Source organism: Euprymna scolopes, chromosome 27 (assembly GCF_053919585.1).
Source record: "Euprymna scolopes isolate OS-2025 chromosome 27, ASM5391958v1, whole genome shotgun sequence".
Lineage (NCBI taxonomy): Eukaryota > Metazoa > Mollusca > Cephalopoda > Sepiida > Sepiolidae > Euprymna > Euprymna scolopes.
The window spans coordinates 93,016,284-93,033,861 of record NC_136508.1 but is presented as its reverse complement, the minus strand read 5'-3'; the positions used below and the strand labels follow the sequence as shown (position 1 = coordinate 93,033,861).

At 37.2% G+C, this 17,578-nt stretch overlaps 1 protein-coding gene across 6 annotated transcripts in view; it reads left to right on the top strand.

Annotated features, from left to right (window-relative positions):
- Positions 1–17,578, top strand: part of LOC145248991 (arfaptin-2-like) — a 245,020-nt gene that overhangs the window by 76,494 nt on the left and 150,948 nt on the right. Inside the window, exon 1 of one of the 6 annotated variants that reach the window (XM_080110835.1) lies at positions 9,099–9,842. The exons of 3 other annotated variants lie outside the window; for them this stretch is intronic. The gene's annotated coding sequence lies outside the window, so the exon portion shown is untranslated. Of the gene's footprint in view, positions 1–9,098; positions 9,843–17,578 lie in introns of those variants that run through there. 2 more of the 6 variants (XM_080110837.1, XM_080110833.1) reach the window with 2 other exon arrangements.

Genomic DNA, 17,578 nt, shown 5'->3' with positions numbered 1-17,578 from the left:
CCTCTGTTTGAAACCATCATGATCTGTCGACCATCTCTCTCTCTCTCTCTCTCTCTCTCTCTCTCTCTCTCTCTCTCTCTTTCTCTCTCTCTCTCTCTCTACCTACTTCGACTAACTGTTTTCTCTAACTTATTTCCACTTATCTGAAAAAAAAAAACAACAATCCTCCCTTTAAATGATGCCATTTATATATGCCACTAAGAACTAAGATAATCACCTGGTGTTTTTACATGTCATTATTTCTAAGTTAACTAAATTTTTATAACATTATTAGTTAACATTACTAAATTAATGTAAATAAATATTTATTCCAAATATTTTTATTATTCTAAAACATATTTTAGCTGATTTTTTAAATTATTTTGAATAATCATAATAATCATCAACCAACACACCCTTTGGCGTTGTCTGGTCAATATTCAACACAGGAAGTATCAGAATCTTGTAGAAGAGTCAGATATATCTGCTGCCACATCTGGTGAGGCGCCGCTCACAGCACTCTTTCTTGCTTAGACAGAGTACAGAATCGACTTGGCAATCTCGTTGGGGGTGATGACCTTATCTGTTTTCTATTGGCCGTTTTTTTAAAGAAGAGTGGGTACTAGGTTTGCTTGCTTCCGATTACCGAGTCATTTTCAAAGTTAACATTCTTGGTTGTATGTGTTGTTGTTGACTATCATTTGTTCATTTCAATTGAATAGGATGAGTTTTGTTGGCATTCGTTTCTCAGATATCTTTCTAGTTAGAATTCTTGGGTTTGTTTTCGAATCTAGAGATTTGAAAAAGTGGTCAAAAATTCAAATATATAACAAATAAATGTTACCAAAGGCAAGATAAGTTACTCTTCTACCTAGATGGATAAGTTTTTATTTGATGTAAAAAGTTTATTCAGCTCGAAAAACAAGTAGTAATGTCCACCGGTTACACAAGCAGAAGAAACAATGCCCGTAATGTATTTGTTATATGGACATTTTTCTTGTGCTCGTGTAACTAGTTGACATTACTTGTTTTTTAGTCAAATAAACATTGTACATTAAGTAAAAACACTAAAACCTGTCCAACTAGGTAGAAGAGTAACTTATCTTGCATTTGATAACATTTATTTGTTATATATTTGATTTTTTTTTTTTTTTCAATACTTTTTCGTTTCTCTGTGGATTGTAAAGCAAACTCAAATTCTTTTTGTTATATATTTGATTTTTTTTTTTTTTTTTTTTCTCAATACTTTTTCGTTTCTCTGTGGATTGTAAAGCAAACTCAAATTCTTTCTAGAAAGACATTGGATACTTATGGGAAGGTTCATGTGAAGGTTGCCAACATCCCTAAGTGAAAGTGTTTCTGTGAAATGAACTTGATTCAAACTTGGTATACCCAGATTAGAACAGCAATAAAAACATTGAGATTCATGACTGGTTTGTTTTACGTTTTGCATCTGTGGATTTCTTTTCGTGTTTATTATCGTGTTTATTTATTGAATTGTAACATCATCACTATCGTCATGACCATTGAGGAATTATACCGTTTTTTTTTTGTTTTTTTTTAAACGCTTCTCTCGATTTTAAAAATAAAAGATAAAAATAAAAGAAATAACAAAAAAACCCCAAAAAAAAAACCCAAACATGTTGCATGCGTGGGTTTTGTTTTATCTGGAGTGGAGAGGGCTCCAGAAAGCCATGGTGAAGGAAGCCTCTCTAGGAGAAGCAAATCTCTGATCTAAAAAACAAAGCGGAAGACCAGTACCCGCATTAAGCTGGTCTGCCGTTTGATTTGTTGCTGGCTATCTTGCTCTTGCTTGTTGCTGGATATCAACATTTTGAACCGAGAGAGAGACTAGCTGTCGTACAAAGCTAAATCTCTGGAATAACATCTTTGTACAGATACTTCCTCAGACATTTGTCAAAAAAAAAGAAAAAAAAAAGAAAGAAAGTCCTATTGGCGATGGCTGTCCATATAAACAGGAACAGAAGATATTATGCTAAACGACACCCACTCCAGCTCTGTTGCTGGAATGTGAGAACACTTATTGACAATGGTAAAAGACTAGAACGGAAGACTGCAATTTTGACTAAGGAATTGCAAAGATACAATATAGACATTGCTGCACTCTCTGAGACACGTTTCGCAGGTGCGGATCAACTGGTTGAGCGCGAGTCGGGCTACACGATCTTCTGGTCTGGTAGAGCTGAAAAGGAGAGGCGTGAGGCAGGTGTTGGTTTTGCAGTTAAAAACTCCTTAATTGACAAGATCGAACAGCCAGTAGCCATAAATGACCGTGCAATGACATTGAGAATGCCCCTTGCTGCTGGTCGTTATATGAATGTTCTTTCTGTCTATGGGCCGACTCTTACTTCGCCTGAAGACGATATTACGTCCTTTTATCATATGCTTAGATCTGTTATCACCGGTTTGCCAAGCGCTGAGAGTTTGGTGGTTCTTGGTGACTTCAATGCACAGGTTGAATCAGACCATGAGACTTGGTCTCCATTGGGTCCATATGGCATTGGTAGAGTCAATTCAAATGGTATGCTGTTTCTCCATCTCTGCAGTGAACTAAATCTTGTTATCACCAACACTTTTTCCCACCAGAAACACAAGGAGACCTGATTCCATCCCCAATCTAAACATGGCCATTTGCTTGATTACATACTGTGTAGACGTGGTGATTTTGGAAATTTTTGCAAAGTTAGAGTAATGCGTGGTGCTGACTGTGGTACTGATCATTTAATGGTCAGAGCTAAACTGAGAATTACAGTTCGCAAAAAAAGCCGTTTCAATGGTGTCAAAGTGCCTAAACGTATTGATGTTTCCAAATTGAAGGATCCAGTCGTACAAAGTTCCTTGAAATCTGCTTTCAACCAGGTGGATTTCTCAGATTGTGACTGGGAGACAGTAAGAGATACAATATACCAAAAAGGTGTTGGAGTTCTTGGATTGAAGGTTCCCAGACATAGATTGGTTTGCTGATAATTTCGATCAAATTAAGCCTCAAATTGATAGAAAGCGGAAAGCTTATTTGAAACTTCTCAGCTCTTCACCTCTGAACGAGCCAGCACTCGCTGCCCACTTTTCTTCTGTTAGGAGTGAGGTTCAGTGTTGTGTGCGCCAAATAAAAAACAAATGGTGGTCTAACCTCTCCAGGGAGATACAGACTGCCTACAATAATAGAGATGTCAAGACATTCTACACTTTGCTTCATCAGGCTTATGGTCCGAAATCCTCTTCAACTACACCACTCCTGGCGAAGGACGGGAAAACCTTGCTGAAAACCTCAGATGAAATTAAGCATCGATGGCATGAACACTTTCATGATCTTTTTCATAACCCATCCAATGTTGATGTTGCTGCAATAGAAAGTATCCCTCAATGTTCCTTTTGTCCGGAACTTGATGTTGAACCGACTCTTGTGGAAACAGTTGACTGCATAAAACAGATAAACTCGAACAAAGGCCCTCGGCTGGATGGCATCCCTGTTGAGCTGCTGATACATGGTGGTGTCAATGTACATTGTGTGGTCCACTCTTTGATACTGTCAGTATGGCAGGGTGACCCGGTTGTCCAAGATTGGGTAAACTCCATCTTGGTTATGTTGTACAAAGGAAAGGGTACAAGATCTGATTGTGGAAATTATCGAGGTATCTCGCTGCTGAGTGCGGTTGGAAAGGTATTTGTACGGCTCTTGCTAAACCGATTGGAAAAGTATGTATGTCCTAATATCCTTCCGGAATCCCAGTCTGGTTTTAGAGGTGGGCGAAGAACTGTGGATATGGTGTTTTCTGCTAGACAGCTCTTGGAAAAATGTATTGAACAGCGTATGCCCCTTTGCCAGGTGTTTGTGGACTTAACCAAGGCGTTTGACCGTGAGGCTCTCTGGAAAGCAACTTCATCATAGTATGAAAGGTCGCGTCAACTTCAATGGTCAGCTTTCGGAAGAATTCCCCATTGGTAATGGCGTGAAGCAGGGTGATATAGCTGCACCAACATTGTTTTCGCTCTATTTGACTGCTGTGCTCTGGTATGGTTTCCACAATTGTGATATGGGTGTTTATATTAGATTCCGAACGACTGGAAAGGTGTTCAACCTCAGAAGATTCCAAGCCAAAACACTTGTTAGTGATGGACTTGTTAGGGAACTGTTGTATGCTGATGATGCTGACCTGGTAACACACTCCCCAGTAGATATACAACTAGTGATGGATCTCTTTACAAATGCTTGTACCTGCTTCGGACTGACAGTTAGCATTAAGAAAACTAAAGTCATGTACACTCCCGCTCCCGATGATCTGTATGTGGAACCTGATATCTTCGTCTGTGGAAAGCACCTTGAAGTCGTAAAAAATTTTGTCTACCTTGGGAGTGCCTTATCAAATGATGGCACTCTTAATGCGGAAATAAGACAGAGAATCAGCAAGGCATCTAATGCTTTTGGAAGGCTACAAGATAGTCTGGTTTGACGGTGATCTGACTCTGACAACTAAAATTTCAGTATATCAAGCATGTGTAGTACCATCCCTACTCTACGCATCTGAAACTTGGACCTTGTACTGGACACATATAGAATTGCTCGAGAGGTTCCATCAGCACTGCCTTAGACACATTCTTGTTTTAAAGTGGTATAGCTTTGTCCCTGATGCATATGTCTTAAAAAAGGCCAAAACAACCAGTATTGCTACCATTGTTATTAAGAACCAGTTGCGTTGGGCGGGTCATCTCATCCGATTTGAAGACTATCGTCTCCCAAAACAATTGTTCTATGGTGAGCTCTTTCTTGGAAAAAGACCCCAGCGCAAGCCCAAAAAACGTTTTCATGATAGCATCAAGGAGAGTCTGGTGAGCTTTCATATTCCTGTTGACAGTTGGGAGTCCCTAGCGTATGATCGCAAGCAGTGGAGGACACTGATATACAGGGGTGCAGAACACTATGAAGCAGCCAAAATAGACCGAGAGAAGCTTAAGAGAGCATGTAGGAAATGCCAAACCTTGCCGCCCAACCATGGAGATCTCTGGATCTGTAAGGTGTGTGATCGGGCTCTGTTGTCGAAGGCAGGTTTTGTTAATCACATGAAAGCCCACGATAATACAGGTTCCACTGCTGTTAGTCTCATACAAATCAGTGAGTGTTTTCAGTGTCATGTCTGCTTGAGGGTGTGCAAGTCGCTGGCAGGGCTAAAAAGTCATATTCGGGCACATGGACTTTTAGTGACTGAGGGAGTGGCTCTCGTCTGACAAGACGTTGCAATCATCATACCCAGATTATCAATCTGTTTTGTTAACCACTTAACCAAATTAAATTATATGCTTAACTCGCAGGAAGATGCAACGTTTCCTCTGATTGAATGAGAATCAATGAATGTTTCACACTTCCAATACTTTTATTGTCATCGAAATCACTGAATGGATGAGTTGTTTGGTTTGTAGATGTCGAACAATTGTTGATTCACCAGTGATGACCAGATAAAACACAGGGAAGAAGTGATAAATATGAATTTGAAAGAGGGTTAAGGAAAGACCTGGCCAGAGATAAGTTAGTTAGAAAATTAATTTCTAAAAGCCATCCAACACATGCCGGCATGTAAAACAGAGGTTAAACCGAGTATGAAGCTGGTGATGATGATTGTGTTGTTGTGGAGCATCATCTCATTCATTTCGAATGAATGAAATGATTATTCATTTATTTGCAAACATCTTCATCTTCCTAGTTGTTGGTGTTTCACCACGTTTCGACCAACTCATCCTCTGGTCTTCTTCAGATGATTAACCATGATGAGATAGGAGTGCCAAGTCTTGTAAGCGTATCCCCAGTAATTACTGCCTTCCATAGTTGTCGTTGTCTCACCGCGTTTTTGGCCAACTAGACCTCTGATCTGTAGGATTGAAACCGCTATCTTAAACAACACTCACCTAGAGATTCAACGCCTCTATCCATTGAGCTATGGGCCCTGAAGAGCAATCAAAGTTGGATTTTTTAGTCTTATAGATTCAATTTTGTGTTCTTATTTGGTAAAACGACAACAACAACTATCAAGATGAGGATAACAGTCTGCAAATAAGTCTATAATATAAATCTCACCTGTCTATTTAAATGTATGTATGTTTGTATAAAACTTTTGACAAGATCGTTTTGAAGTTCGACCCTTCGGACAACAAATACCGAAAAATTGGCTAAAAACATTAATTCCTTCACCTTCAACTGGGCACTTTTCTACAAGGAAGGGCTCGCTTTTTTCACTGATATTTTCGAAAGTCATCCTCTCTTTTCGATTGACTAGCTTTAATTTAAACTTTCGCCACTTCTGGGCTACTTCTGGTTTGGCGATGGACGCAACGACAAAGACGTTTTTTTCCCTCACATTCTTTTCTTCCATCGCGGTATGGGTTCAAGCCTGCCTGTCTACTACCACTTTTTTTTTTTTTTTTTGGCTCAATACACACCTCCAAACATCCGGGCAACGTTGGGCACCTAGGCTAGTAAATAAATAAATACACAAATTATTCATCTCAAAGGATTCTAATAAAAAAATAAAATAGTATATAACAAGATGATTATTGTTAGCATTCATTTCTCAGATTTTTCTAGTTAGAATTTCTTCTGGAAAAACATCAGGTACTTATGGGAGGAGGCCACGTGAAGATTGCCAACATCTGTGTGTGAACGTGTTTCTGTGGAATGAACTGGATTTGAATTTAGCACACCCTGTTGTCAATCCATATCATTAACCACTACTATCACCTCTCTGGTTGTGTGTGTGAGTGTGTGTGTGTGTGGGGGGGGCTTGACTTGGAGGGAGGGATGCATAGTATCACATTGACTGCCAAGCTCCAGCCCCTGCCCCATCATTGCAGTATTGCATCCCTGTCCTTGCTTTGCAAGCACTTTCATAGGATGTGCTCCAATGAACTTGCTTTACTTGCCTCCTCAAAATAAATACTCCTCAAAATAAATACTCCTCAAAATAAATACTCCTCAAAATAAATACTCCTCAAAATAAATACTCCTCAAAATAAATACTCCTCAAAATAAATACTCCCAACTTGCCTAACAATGAAATCACATCCTAGATTTTTCTACTCTAATAGCTCCTTTCTTGCAACGCTTTGCCTTCAAAATTCCCTGCTTGATCTGTGTTTCACTGATGCAGAACTTGCAGAAATTTAAATGTACTGTAAATTACCATCTTTCTGCTAGACTTTTACTCCCCAGGCTCTCCTCTAAATCTGATCCCTATCACAGTAGCCCCTTATGCTTCAGCGACAATGGTGCTGGAAATGAACAAAAGTAAAAAAAGAAAAAAAATGTTTCCGCAAGTTCATTTCAAAGATCTTCCTATGTTACTATGGAATTACCTCCCTGTGGACTACAACATAGTCATTTTCATATCCCATGTGAATAAGACTTTTTGCACATGGTGGAGTGATTGTTAAGAAACATTGAAACCATCTTTGAAGTCTGCATAAAATTTTCTCTTTAATCGTGTTATAATGAAACCATGAATGTAACAACAGTGCATTGCAGCACCTTTGCTATTTGATTCGTTGAAAAAAAAATGTTTATAGAGTTACCGTTAGACTATTCAACACCTCACAGAATGTTGTACTCAATTTTTGGTAAATCATCATGTCGACAGTTTTAACATCTGTTTGACATACTGGCATGTTTTGGACAGCTTCTAGAAATTGAATTTTAAACCAATCTACGATGGTCGTTCTAAAAGTAAAAATGGCCGCAATATCTTTGAAGTCTCGACAAAGACTTCAAAATAAGAAATAAAACAAAATGATGGTAGAAATCCACCCAGTAAATGTTACAGTGACATTTATTTTTGAAGTGATTACAAAGGTTTCAAAGATGCGACCATTCTTTTCTTGTTCTCCAATAGCGCTCAATATTACTTGTTTTTAGAACCGAATAAACATTTTACATTAAATAAACACACTAAAAACTTATACAGTTAGGTAGAAAAGTAACTTACCATGACCTTGCCTTTGATAACATTTATTTGTTATATATTTGTTTTTTGACAAATTTTTCGTGACTGTGGATTGTAAAACAACCCCCAATCTTTAAATTTCCACACTCCCCCAAATAGGGGGGGGGGGCTATTCCAAACCTCCGACGATTAACAAAATAACGAATTCAAATTCTATTCAGACGTAAGATAGAAAAAGAATCGTCAATTGTTAGTTCGGTGGCGTATACAATTTCATTCCAGGTCGGCTAACCAAACTCTGGCGCATTTAAAACCTGTTGTTATGATCAATTATGCTTGATTATTCACGCTGCAAAAACGCGCACTTCATACAACGACCCCCCTCCCTCCGTGTGTGGTGGGATGATGTGTATGGTGGGATGGGAGCAAGTCTCCCTTCCCTGATTTGTATCAACTTTTCTCCCTTTTTTATCGATCACTAATGTTTATTGTTGGATGCACTATGACGACGACAACTCACCTAAGGGTTTGTGTCGACACGTTTTATTTATCCCCCCCTCTCTCTCTCTGTTATGCAAAATAGGTGACTCGAAGTCCGCGACAAACAGTCTAAGATAAAAAAAAAAAAAAATTAGGTACTAGTGCAGAGACTGATCCGCGCTATTTTTTAAATCGTATTTCCAAGTTTAATTAAAGTTTTATATGTTTTTTTTTTATTCAATTGTACCTATTTACTATGCCTCCCCACGGGACAGAGTTAGACACCAGGGTCGTTTTTTAACGTGGAGAAAAGGTACAAAAATAAAAATTGTCTCAGTCGTGAAGGATTTCTCCTCCACCGAAAGAGAACAAGAAATAGAAGTGCAGCAGCTGATCTTGTCCCGAAGGCCAAGAAGTTTTTTTTTATTCAATTGTAAGGTTGAAGTATAGAATAGGTACAAAACACCCTCCCCCTCCCCATGTTAAGAATGGCTTTTAAAATAATAACGTTATTATTTACGTCCGGATCACTCTACTCTGCACTAGTACCAAAAAATATATTTTGGTAGACCTACCTCTACGAGAGTGCCCACTGCCCACCTCCTATGTGTGCTTTAGTAACTGCTTTACACCTTTAGTTTTGTTTCCGACAATTATCATAGATTACATACAGACTTGAGTATCATATTAGCAGAGAAAATTTTGAAAAAAAAAAAAAAAAAAAAAAAATTTAATGACTTTTAAGAAAGTGGTTCATTTTTTCGTTATAACGTTCTACTTCCTTGCTACCTGACTTACTGTCCATCTTTGCCAGCGTGTCACGTGATTAGAACGTTATAACGAGAAAGTCATTCATTTTTTCTTCAAATTTTTTTTCTTCTAATATGATACTAAGTATAAAAAATTTGAAGAAAAAATGAATGACTTAAGAATGAGGTTCACTTTCTCGTTGTAATTTTTCTGTAATCTATGAAAAAAACTTTAAAAAAAAAAAAAAAGGTGAAAACAACGTTTTTTTAGGAGGTGGACGTGGACACTCGTACAGGTCCGCCTAAAAACAAATTCAAAACAGTGAAACAATAACATTTTATTGATTATTTATGCAAAAAATGATCAAGTATAATACGAATTTTATCTGACACCGTTTGCTGCGGACTTCGAGTCGCCTATTCTTCTTAGTCACCATCGCCGATATCAGTATGAATAATCGAATTATCACTGCATAGTATTACGTTGCACAATAAATATACAATCTCTCTCGTGATGTGGGACAAGGTTGGTCATCGTATATTCCACCCGGTCTCGTCTTCACCGGAAATAGTAGCCACGTGCACTTCCGGTAGGTGTTGGCCTTTAAAAATTAACAATCGTTTCGCATCGTCAGGTTTTCTTTGCTTGGATTTTTCCGGCTGGATTTAGGATTTTTCCATTTTTCTTGTACGTATACAGATTTATACTTACTCTTAATTAGTTTATTTTTTATTTTAGTTAAGAAAAAAAAATTGATCACCTTTGTTTTTAATGGTTCCCCATTCCAAAGAAACGTTATTGTTGTTGTTGACAATTGTGTGTGTGTGTGTATGTACTCACTACGGATTCCCATGAGTCCATTCTCATTGATTACTCGCAAAGCAAGTGGTGTCCTCTGGACTCTGATTGACTGGAAATCTAGAGAGACTTCCAGTCAGCACCAGCACTCTCCACTTCTTTCGATGACAGTTTCAAAGCGCTTTGCGTACTCGTAACAGTCGTTTACCATTGAGTTCTCGTTGGTTTTATCTGGAGCTTGAGTGACAATCCTCCTCCGGATTCCGACAATCTCAGACTTATGCAGTTATTGTACCGTGCTGAAATAATAACATTATTTAGAAAGTCATTCTTAACATGGGGAGGGTGTTTGTAACTATTCTGTACTTTCATCTATCAATTAAAAAAAAAAAAAGATATCGTAAATTTAAAAATACGAATATAAAAATAGCGCGGTACAATAAGTGCATAGTGGAAGGTGTTCTCGTTTCTGGGTCTTTCCATTCTCCTAGACTTGTTGTTGTTGTTATTATTATTATTATTATTATTATTATTATTATTATTATTAAGAAAGGAAAAATGCCTTAAAGACATCGGTATTATTTTTGTATATCTTTGCCATTTGTTGTTGTTGCTAATTTTCTCAAAGTTGAAGTAAAAAAAAAAAGAAAAGAAAATTACTACAAATAATAAAAAACAAACAAACAAAAAAAAAAACCCAGAGGGAACCCTATAGCAGAGTGCTCAATTATGACTTTGTTCAAGTTTAGTCTGCGATTGTTTATAAAACATTTACTTGCATTTTCTTCACATTGAATGCCCTGGAAAAGTCCCTTCTGATTAATGTTTACCAGCTAAAAAAACATTGTTATTTTGAAAAGCAGCCAAGTTCGTTTGCTTATTTTAAAACGGGTAAAAACATTAATCAGAAGGGACTTTTTCAGGGCATTTAACTTGAACAAAGCCTAACTTCGACATAACGACTGGAAGATGTCGAATAAAATGTTGGTTTTGACTGGTCCAAAAGCTGCACCACCAACACTTAAACGCCTCTCCCTATTGAGATTTTATTTTTTAGGCGATTATCTGTGGAAACCCTAAAAAAAAACTTGGTGGAATAAAATAAATAAATAAATAAAAATAGCAATTATTCTAGTATTTAAATTCGAGGGATCAATTTCGGATATAGATTTAATGTAAACTGATCCTCCATTTCAAGGCCATTTTAGCGCTTTAAGGCAATCAATTTTTTTTTTTTTTTAGGGGGGGGTCTATTAAAGATAAATTTTGTGTGTTTTTTATTCGCGAAGGATCTACTGTTTTAGACAATAACGCTATGATTTTACGGCCTTTAAGATTAGTGGTAAAAAAAAAAAAGAAAAAAAAACAGAAAAAAAAACAAAAAAAAAAAACGAATGTCTTGGAAACTGGCGATCATTTTATGTTAAATTATATACGAAAGTGCCCCCCGCCTTTCTTTCCGACAAGTTTTTCAGGGTGTTCACCACACATAATCGCCTAAAGTAGGATCTCTTATTTATTTTTTTGGATGGGGGCGTAACTACTTTTAACGATCGCTTCGATCTATGTGTTTATTTATAATTGCAAGGAGGGGCTGACGGGTTTATAGCGTAAACTTCATACCTTTCCTGACCGTATTAATAATACGGCGTATTATCGGACTCTAAAAGAAATGATCGCACGTATTTGGGTCAAGTATCGAGGTAGAAAAACTGAAAAGATGCCGTTTGTTTACCTGTTCGCACTGTCGCATAGCGTAAGACACAAGGCCAGTTTTATAGTGAAACAGGAAACACTCGCCTATGCACCTTGCACCTCAAAAATGGATTATTCTGGACGGGTACAAGTTGACTCCCTGAGATCGACCATAGCAGATACTACACTTTTAAATATTTATTCGCACAAAATATAAAATTATATTATGAACAAAGTAGGCACACACGGCCACTCAAAAGTGTGAGGGTAATTGGTGTTGTTGGTCTCAAACACTTAAAATTGTCTATCCTACTCTTAACTAAATATAACTCTGTTACTACAATACCACATTCACTCCCGGGGCTGTCATTTTTAAGATAAACCCAAATTTGACAAAGTTTTATTGAACTATTTGCAGTAATAATATTTCATTGGCGAGGGAATGTGGAAGAAACAAGAAGCAACAAAAATGGTTAGTAAGGTCCTCCCAATCCTTTCTAATTAATAACCCGAAGGTCATGCAAGATTAAAAAAAAAAAAAAAAAAAAAAAAAAAATCAATCAACATGCAAAGTGTTTGTGTGTGTGTTTGTTATAGAAGAACATCGATACCTTCGGTTTCAAATTCTAACAAAGCGAACATAGTTGGTACTTAGTCGCCTCTCCTCAGCCTTTTGTTTATATCGTTGTTTGAATTCGAAACCGAGGGTACCGATGTTGTTCTGATCTTCTGTACACATATATAAATAAATTTTACGCTCTTATTTTAAATTTTTTATTAATAATCGAGATTTTGTTCAAATTTTGCGTTTCTTTGTTTACTTCCGTTTTATGCTAACCGTTCTGCTTCACGATGAAGGCTCTTAAAAACTTCCTTCGGATGAATGTTTAGCAGTTTTAAAATATTCTGAAAAATAACCAAGTTTATTTATATTTGAAAATTGGTAAACAATCATTAATCAGAAGGGACTTTTTCAGAGAATTCATTGTGAAGCTAAGCAGAACGGTTAGCAGAAAACAGAAGTAAACAATGCAGAACTTAAGAACAAAGTTGGGTAAATTTTTATCCCCCTCCACAGTTTTCTTTAAAATGACGACTTTTACCGGTTTTCGACTATGCTGAAAAAGAAAATTTCATTTAAATTCTGCAGAGACAAGTAGTTTGAGATATAAGCACCTGTATTATGCACGGTAATTCACTAGCTGCCATGTTTGTATGCATGCACGGTAAACAAATCTACTCTGCAACTGACACTGCCACCTAGCGGAAACAAATTCACTTTTTTTTCACAACCGAGAAATTAGTGATATGCATGCATATAAAACAAAACAATTACAATTTTTTTCACTTCCTTGGATAATTTCATGTTAAGAACGGCTTTCGAAATAGACACCTCTCTATGTTAAGAACAGCTTTTGGAATAGACACCTCCAACCTCCAAGAACGGCTTTCAGAATAAACATTTTTTGGAAGGGTGAAAAATACTTGCTCCAAATTTAACTGATATTCGTTGTCAGCATACCCACCTGCAAATACTATAAAAAAATGGTGGGGGCAGTGTCAATTGCAGAAAAGTGGATTTGTTTCCACTTGACAAATAACAAACACGGTTCTGAATAGAAGTGTATGCTCTATCCCACGCATCATCACTCTTATCAGCATCAGACAAAGCCAAACTCTTTGCAGCTTTGATAGGCATAAGATCTACTCCACAAATCTCCAGCTACGGTATAGCTGGAAATGTCTTTTCAATTATTAAATCATTTCTCTCTGATAGGTTCATAAGAGTAGTGGTTGATAGGCAGAAATCAGAAGCTCACAATATTAATTGGAGGCCCAACTCTCTTTCTCATTTACATCAATGATCTCCCAAATCACACTCTAAGATCATTCATATACATTTATGCTGACGACACTACCATCTAAAGCAACACTTCAAAGGCCATAAACGATTAAGTTCTCTCTGATTTTCTCTCCTCTGATCTTGATCACGTGGTGCAATGGGGAAAGGTTGCTGATTAATTTTAATGATACTAAAATCAAGCTTCTATCTTTACATCATCAACGCTCTGATCCCCATCTGGCATCAATTGAAATAAATGGCTCTCGTTTTGGGGAGGCTCCATGTTTTGACAAGCTTCTGGCTCTGATCTTTATTCCTGATCTGAGATGGAACACGGATATCAAATCCGTTGCCAAGGCTGCTGAAAAAATGGTGGAATCCTTCTACCGCTCCAGTAGATATCTCATTGCTGATGCAATTCTCTACCTATATAAGAGCCAAGTATGTCCGAGGATGGAATACTATGGGCAGTAGCTTCTAGAAGCAGCTTATCCTGCCTTGACAGAGTTCAAAATAGACTTTGCAGCCTAGTAGGGGATGCCCTTTTCTCTTCCCTGCAACCTTTTACCCACAGATGAGACGTTGCGAGCATGTCTCTGTTTCATCGTTATTTTCATGGCAAGTGCTCGTCTGAGCCCCAATTTATGGTCCCCCCTCTGTTCTGACTTTCACGAAAAACACTTGTCTAGCTGAAACGACTATGAATAATTTCCACCATTCTTTATCTGTGCCTAAACCTAAACGTGGATTCCATAAACAAAATTTTTCTTAGAACTGCATGCCTGAAGAACTCTGTTCTGTTTTCCTGGTTTCCAACTGACAACAATATGGTCGTCTTCAAGTCCAATGTGAACAAATTCTTGATGAGCCATACCTTTAAGTAATCCAATTTACCAAATTTCCACTGCTAACGATTACTATGACATTTTCCCATTGACTACTGTACACTCATTAACCCTTATCCTCGAATGGCCTCTGGGCCTTGATAAGTTGTGATCCCTTTGTAAAAAAAAATTTTTTTTCACATTAGGTCCACCTCCACAGTTTTCTTTAAAATGATGACTTGTATCGGTTTTCGACTATGCTGGATATGAAAATCACATCTAAATTTTGCAGAGACAAGTTGTTATCGAGATATAAAAACCTATATTATGCACTCTATCAGCCATGTTTTTACGTGTGTGTGTGCGATAAACAAGTCTACTTCGCAGAGAAGTAGACTTGTTTATCGTGCGCACGTCTATTTCGGGTGTCTATTCCAAAAGCCGTTCTTACCATGGAGAGGTTGGGGTGTCTATTCCGAAAGCCATTCTTAACATGGGGAAGTCGGGGTGTCTATTCCGAACGCCAATTTTAAAAAACAAAAACAACAAAAAAGACTAAAACGGGACGAAATGTAAATTTCCATTCCATTTTTAAAATAACCGTAAAACAGAGCGTTCTCTGTGAGTTTTATCGGTGAAAGTACAAAATATTTTTTTTTTTTTTTTTTTAAAGTACCTCCTTCACCATTAAATAATTTCCAAATAATAACGTAATTATTTTGGAACCGGCCATATTCTGCATAAGTACAAAAAAATGTTTACAGTAAGAATTTTTATTTCAGATAGAAATTACTTTGGATTCGTCAGTTTAAGGGCTTCAAAGTGACTTTCAAACTCCGCACGATCACAGAAAAATCGCCGTATTTTTATTATTATTATAATTATTATTAATTAAAAATGAAAGAAAAATTAATAAGCGAAATTACAGCACAGATACAGGGTTGCGTTCCAATAAGTTTCGCTTTATTTATATGAAAAAGACAAACAAACACTGAAGACGATGGCACGGTGGAAATTTTGTTTTATTCAATCAAAAAAACAGAGAGAGACACACAATGTCCGTTTGCGAATGCGAGATATTACGATCTGGGAAGTATGCGAAAACTTCTCGAGGAAGCTAACCGATGCGAGAAGCACGATGCAAAAAGCTTTTTCTTTTACATACACAAACGCTCGCGCCCATTTTACCTTTTATGTATTAGAAGAAGATGAAGACTAATTCTTTGAGTTCACTCATATTGTTTTGTTGAATTAAAGTTTTCTTTAAAGAATTTTGGTTGTTTTCAGTTTCAAATTCGCAGACTAAAATGTCTTTCTGGTTGATTTGATTTCAAATATTTTCATTTTTATTTTAAGAAAATTTTTATTTTTATTTTTGTCTTATTAAATGTGAAATTTCTGTTCGTATATAAACTCAAGTAAGCAGCCGTTTCACTACCGCTGTATGTCAAGATTACTCTATAATCTAAGTTTTACGCTCTATAGCAGGCACGTGGGGAAAACTAATGAGCACATATCTAAGGTAATAACTGAAATCCTAGAGGAAGATCTTCAGTCTGTAGTGGAATGGAGTCAAAAATGGATGGTAACGTTCAAAGCTGCCAAGACAAAGCTCGTTTCCTTTAATAATTACATGAAACCTTATCAACCACCAATAGCTATGGCTAGAGATATTTTACCTGAGAGCATTTCGTTCAAGCTCCTTGGTTTAACGTTCACAGGAAACATGAGTTGAAATAGATACATCAAGATCATTGTCAAGGCTGCTGCAAAGGTGGGCTCTCTATACCATGCTAAAAAGTTACTTGCGCCTGAAAGTATCCTGTACCTCTACAAATCTACCATTCGCCCATGTATGGAGTACTGCTGTCACATTTGGGCTGGTGCATCTGCTACTAGTCTCTCGCTCCTGGACAGGGCCCAAAAGAGAGTTGCCAACCTAATAGGCCCCAAACTGTCATCTACAGTCCCGGTCCCATCAACGAAATGTTGCATCCCTCTGCCTGTTTTACAAGTATTTCAATGAACTACAAGCCCTTATACCCCCTCGATGAAAATACCACCGACAAACCCGACAAGCAACGAAGTCCCACCCCTACACAGTTGAGATCCCTAGATGTAAGAAAGTCTTCTACTCTAACAGTTTCTTCCCCAGAACTGCAAGACTTTGGAATTCTCTTCCAGTTTTCTGCTTCTCCAACTGTACTGACATGCAAAAGTTCAAGTGTTATGTGAACAGACATCTTGCTGCTAAACTCTCTACATAGTACCCCTGCAACTTAGGTTCCTGATAGTAGCCCCCTACATCTAAGTGGCAATGTGCCTTGTTTAGGGTAAAAATGTAATTAAAAAAAAAAAAAAAAAAGCAAGTTTTGGTTTGGTACAGATCCTGTAGAAGCACCGTAAATTTAACGTTCCTGGTGAAAATTTATTCTAAAAACGTGGGACGATGTAGCATTGAGGAATGCAAAAGAATTATTATTGAGACTCAACAAAGTTTTTTTTTTTCGTCTCTCGTGCACCTGTTGTGCAGACGGAGGATTTATGCGAAGGTTTGCAATACCATCATAAGTAAACCACTCGTTGATAATTTTGATGTTATTCTCACAACGTTCTGACTGCTGTAACCTCTGACCTTCTTCAAATGCCTTGCATAGAACTCTGAGATTTGTACGGAGTTTCAAATCGAACCCTTGTGAGAGTTTCTTCTTGTTATGTCAGCCATGACCAGGCAGAAGAAATCTTTAGTAATTTGTGATTGTATTCTTAGGATCATCCGTGCTGAAGATTGAACGTTTATCACCCCCCCCCCGAAGAATATCACTTTTCGATTTGATTATTACTAAGGCTAGGACAACAGCATATTCTTTTCATTGTTTTGAATCTCGAGTGTGTATATGTTGATATCTTATATGCTTTTATATAGATTGATGTGGTTCTCGGTTGATTAACTGTGTCGGATATATACTAGAGAGTCAGAACAATAAGAATATGCTGTTGTTATCGCCCTAATTATTACTTAACACTTATATTCATATGCGTTTTAGGAAGAAGGTTACGTCAACCAAAACGTTGTGAGAATAATATCAAAGATGAGAACAGTTTGTATTATTTGATTAATCACACTGCTGTTCTCATCTTGAGTGTTGATCTCACGCTTTGATTGACGTAGTAACCTCCAACCTTCTTCTTGTCAAACTTGGCAATCTACATGAAATTTCGAACAAAACCTTTTATTTAATCCATGGATGGGTAACCTGTTC